Here is a 5,669-nt window from a genome sequence, read left to right on the forward strand (position 1 = left end):
TGAAAGATGATGCTGTGAAAGTGCTGCACTCAATATGCCAGCAAATTTGGAAAACTCAGCAGTGGCCACAGGACTGGAAAAGGTCAGTTTTCATTCCAATCCCAAAGAAAGGCAATGCCAAAGAATGCTCAAACTACCACACAATTGCACTCATCTCACATGCTAGTAAAGTAATGCTCAAAATTCTCCAAGCCAGGCTTCAGCAATATGTGAACCGTGAACTTCCTGATATTCAAGCTGGTTTTAGAAAAGGCAGAGGAACCAGAGATCAAATTGCCAACATCCGCTGGATCATGGAAAAAGCAAGAGAGTTCCAGAAAAACACCTATTTCTGCTTTATTGACTATGCCAAAGCCTTTGACTGTGTGGATCACAATAAACTGTGGAAAATTCTGAAAGAGATGGGGATACCAGACCATCTGATCTGCCTCTTGAGAAATTTGTATGCAGGTCAGGAAGCAACAGTTAGAACTGGACATAGAACAACAGACTGGTTCCAAATAGGAAAAGGAGTTTGTCAAGGCTGTATATTGTCACCCTGTTTATTTAACTTATATGCAAAGTACATCATGAGAAACGCTGGACTGGAAGAAACACAAACTGGAATCAAGATTGCTGGGAGAAATATCAATAACCTCAGATATGCAGATGACACCACCCTTATGGCAGAAAGTGAAAAGGAACTAAAAAGCCTCTTGATGAAAGTGAAAGTGGAGAGAGAAAAAGTTGGCTTAAAGCTCAACATTCAGAAAATGAAGATCATGGCATCCGGTCCCACCACTTCATGGGAAATAGATGGGGAAACAGTGTCAGACTTTATTTTTCTGGGCTCCAAAATCACTACAGATGGTGACTGCAGCCATGAAATTAAAAGATGCTTACTCCTTGGAAGGAAAATTATGACCAACCTAGATAGCATATTCAAAAGCAGAGACATTACTTTGCCAACAAAGGTTCGTCTAGTCAAGGCTATGGTTTTTCCTGCGGTCATGTATGGATGTGAGAGCTGGACTGTGAAGAAGGCTGAGCGCCCAAGAATCGATACTTTTGAACTGTGGTGTTGGAGAAGACTCTTGAGAGTCCCTTGGACTGCAGGGAGATCCAACCAGTCCATTCTGAAGGAGATCAGCCCTGGGATTTCTTTGGAAGGAATGATGCTGAAGTTGAAACTCCAGTACTTGGCCCCCTCATGCGAAGAGTTGACTCATTGGAAAAGACTCTGATGCTGGGAGGGATTGGGGGCAGAAGGAGAAGGGGACGACAGAGGATGAGATGGCTGGATGGCATCACTGACTCGAAGGACGTGAGTCTGAGTGAACTCTGGGAGTTGGTGATGGACAGGGAGGCCTGGCGTGCTGCGATTCATGGGGTCGCAAAGAGTCGGACAAGACTGAGCAACTGATCTGATCTGACGGGAGAAGGTGAGCTCAGGGTCTTCCTACTCTATCATCTTGGACTCTTCAGTTTTGAGGATATTCTTGACTGGCAGAGCAAAAAATGAGGAAAATAGGCTTGAAGCAAATGCCTGTAAAAGCCCTATGCTTCTTGTCTCTTTCCATACAGGTGGCTCCAAATCTACCTGATACTATTTCACTTCTGCATTTCAAGTTACCTGTCTATTCAGGTTTGGTGAATTCTAACATGGGACCATAAAAGCAACAGAGTCTAGAAACTGTAGTTCACGTTACTCACATTGACAAAGCAGTTAAAAAGAGTCATCTCCAACTCTAGGTTTTATTGTCATCACACAGGTCTCTCAGTATTCCAGAGCCCAAATCCTAGCCAGAAGGAATGACGAATAACAAAGGACAAAAGATGAAAAGAATAATTCACATGAGACTACATGAGGAACTCTGCATACTTACAAATACATGCCCAATTCTTTATTACATTTCTGTTAGGAAGGAAATGGAATAAAGCTCTTAAGCCAATGAAAAATTTGAATATAATGTAAAAGGGATGTTGAGTACATGCCACAAGAAACAAGTACCAAAATGTCATTTTTTTGTGTTCCCTTATTTACACAAAAATTACAAAATTATTTAAAAATGAAACCTACTTGCATATTAGAAATACACTTCAAATCACCCATGGATCAGAGTCTTAACAGTAAAAATTAAAAAAATTAACTGATAAAAGGTTAAATTACTTATTAAACTTAGGAATGACAGCCTAAAGAGTATCTACAGAATTATCTTACCTCAATATTTACTTGCAAAAATAAGTAGAACTCCATACTTCAGAGAATAACTTTAAGAGTATGCCACTGGTAGGGAAAACATATGTTTAAATTTATAACATTTCCTCCATATTGTAACTTTGAGAGCATTCTACATGAATTTGTAGAGGCTTACTGATATTACTTACATTAACATCAGCTTTTTTCCAGTGCAGTTTTCATATAACTATAAAGATATTTGTTTCAAATGAATAGTTTTACTTTTCATTTCAGTTATATGGTATCTATCCAGTGTACATTCTTACATGGTTTCAAGAATGTAAGGCAAATTGTTTCCATATATTGTTTGCATTTAACAGAATTCTCTCTAGAGTGAGTTCTTTCCCAAGAATATGAGAGAAAATTCCCCAATTTCTCACATTTACATGATGTGCGTCATCTTGCATTCTTAAAATGTCATGGGACAAAGGCATTCCAATATTCCTTACGTTCAGTTTGTTATGAGTTCTTTCATGCATTTGAACATAACAGGAATTGCTGAAGGCTTTACCATATTTTTTTTGCATTCAACGGAGTTCTCTACAGTATGAATTCCTCTCTGTATTTAGAAAGAACTGAGACAACAGAAAGTTCTCCTACATTTCTTACATTCATAGGCCTACTTTCCATTATGAATGATCTCATGGTTTTGAACAGAACTGGGACCATTGAAGGCTTTAAGGCTTTCCTATAATTTTTACATTCACGTGGTTTCTTACCACTGTGAGTTCTGACTTCATAATGAACTGAAAAAATTGAGGGCTTTCCTACATTTCTTAGATTATCCATTGTGCTTCACCACATATCTTCAAAATTTGGTGATAGAACTAAAGGCTTTCCCACTTTCTTATATTCATAGGGTTACTCTCCAATATGAGTTCTTTCATGGTTTCGTAAAGAATGAACTCGACTGAAAGCTTTACTACAGTTCTTACATTCATACGGCTTCTCTCCAGTGTGTGTTCTTTCATGGTTTTGTAATGAACTGGGACAACTGAAGGCTTTCTCACATTTCTCACACAAATAAGGTCTGACTCTAGTGTGCTTTATCATGTGCAAATGAAATTTTGAGGGAAAAGTGAAGGCTTTCCCACATTCCTTACATTCATACGGTTTCTCTCCACTATGAGTTCTTTCATACTTTCAAAGGGAACTGAAATAAGTGATGGCTTTACTACATTGTTTACACTGATAGAATTTCTTCCTAGTATAACTCCTTTCATGTTTTTACAGTTAACTGGGATAACTAAAGCATTTACCACACTCCTTACATATATGAGGTTTCTCTCCAGTATGAGTTCTTTCATGTTTTTGAAGGGACCTAGGAGTACTGGAGGCTTTATAATGTTCCTTACATTCAGAGGGTTTTTCTACACTGTGAATCCTTTCATGACTTTGAAAGTAACTGGAACAACCAAAGATTTTCCCACACTCCTTACATTTATAAGGTCTGTCTCCAGTGTGCTTCATTACATGTCTTTGAAATTTGGTGAGAGAACTGAAGGCTTTTCCACATTCCTTATATTCATAAGGTGTCTCTCCACTATGACTTCTTTCATGTTTTTGACAGGAATTTGGACTACTGAAGGCTTTATCACATTTTTTACATCCATAGGGCTCTTCTCCACTGGTCTCCTTTCATGGCTTTGAAAGGATCTGGAAAAACTGAAGGCTTTACTACAGTGCTTACATGTATGTACAGGGTTTCTCTCCACTATGACTTTTTTCATGTCTGTGAATGTAAGTAGGCCAATTGAAAGTTTTCCCACATTGTTTGCATTTATAAGGCTTCTCTCCTGTGTGAGTCCTTACATGTATTTGAAATGAACTGGGAGTAATGAATGCTTTCTCACATTCTTTACATTTATAAGCTCCATCTCCAGAGTGTCTTATCATGTCTGCTCTAAGGCTTGAGAGAGAAATAAAGCCTTTTCCACACTCCTTATATTTGTAAGGTTTCTCTCCAGTATGATTTCTTTCATGTTTTTGAAGAGAACTGGAATAACTGAATGCTTTACTACATGTTTTACATGTATAGAATTTCTCTCCATTGTGATTTCTTTCATGGTTTTGCAATCCTACAGGAGAAATAAAAGCTTTAACACATTACTTACATTCATAGGGTTTCTCTCCTGTGTGAGTCCTTTCATGTATTTGAAAAGTTTGAAGATATCTAAAGGTTTTTCCACATTGTTTACATGGATAGGGTTTCTCTCCCATGTGGGTTTTTTCATGTATTTGTAGTGAAAATCTTAAAAAACTAAAGATTTTCCCATTTCCTTACATTTATAAGGCACATCTCCAGCATGCGTTATCATGTGGCTTCAAAAGCTTGTAAGCCACTTAAAGAGTTTCCCACATTCCTTACATTTATAAGGAGTATCTTCTGTGTGGGTTATCACGTGTCTTTGAAAGGTTGTGAGCCACATAAAGGATCTCCCACATTCTTTACATAGGGCTTTCCTCCTATGTGAATCCTTTCATGGATTTGAAAGGAAGTGTGAAAATGAAATGCTTTCCCACATTTCTTACATTTATAGTTTTCTTGTCTATTGTATTTCATTTGTGTTTTTCAAAACACTGAAGATAGCTGAAGGCTCTACTGCATTCCTTACATTTATATGGCTTCTCTTCATATTTCTGGTACTCATCTAGTTTGTGTCCATTATGACGGCTGATATGCCTATTAAGGAATAGATGATACATAAAGACTTTTCCACATGCACTGCATTCAGATGGTTTCACTCTAGCAGTTTTCTTGTTCACACTGAGTTTTGGAATAAGGCTGTGGTTTCCTGCATGCTGACTACCCTCTTTACTTGCACAGAATCTATCACATGACTCCTATAAAAAATGGGGATCACACTAGTAATGATTTCTTTACTAACAATTTAATATTTATTAGCAGGATACTTTGGAGAAGGCAATGGCACCCCACTCCAGTACTCCTGCCTGGAAAATCCCATGGACGGAGGAACCTGGTAGGCTGCAGTCCATGGGGTCGCTACCAGTCGGATACGACTGAGCGACTTCACTTTCACTTTTCACTTTCATGCATTGGAGAAGGAAATGGCAACCCACTCCAGTGTTCTTGCCTGGAGAATCCCAGGGATGGGAGAGCCTGGTGGGCTGCCATCTATGGGGTCACACAGAGTCGGACACGACTGAAGTGACTTAGCAGCAGCAGCAGCAGCAGCAGGATACTTGAACTACACCATTATGATTTATAGCAAAAGTGTAGGTTATCTCCCTTGTCTGAATGGTTTTCAATTGAAAAAGGAATGCCCTGCAAGATTTCACTCTTGGAATTATCAAAAGTGACATTCACATATAGGGCTTGTTAAATACTGTTTTCAGGAGAACTATTTTCCAAATGCTGGACATCTATGTCCCATATTATAAAGGATCTGGAGAAAATTTTTTCAGAGAATAAATAAATGTGAAGCAGGCA

At 38.4% G+C, this 5,669-nt stretch overlaps 1 pseudogene; it reads right to left on the bottom strand.

The window, feature by feature from the left end:
* Positions 1–1,438: 1,438 nt before the first annotated feature.
* Positions 1,439–4,924, bottom strand: LOC129622710 (zinc finger protein 709-like; annotated as a pseudogene).
* Positions 4,925–5,669: the final 745 nt, after the last annotated feature.

The sequence above is a fragment of the Bubalus kerabau genome, chromosome 1 (genome assembly GCF_029407905.1).
Source record: "Bubalus kerabau isolate K-KA32 ecotype Philippines breed swamp buffalo chromosome 1, PCC_UOA_SB_1v2, whole genome shotgun sequence".
Lineage (NCBI taxonomy): Eukaryota > Metazoa > Chordata > Mammalia > Artiodactyla > Bovidae > Bubalus > Bubalus kerabau.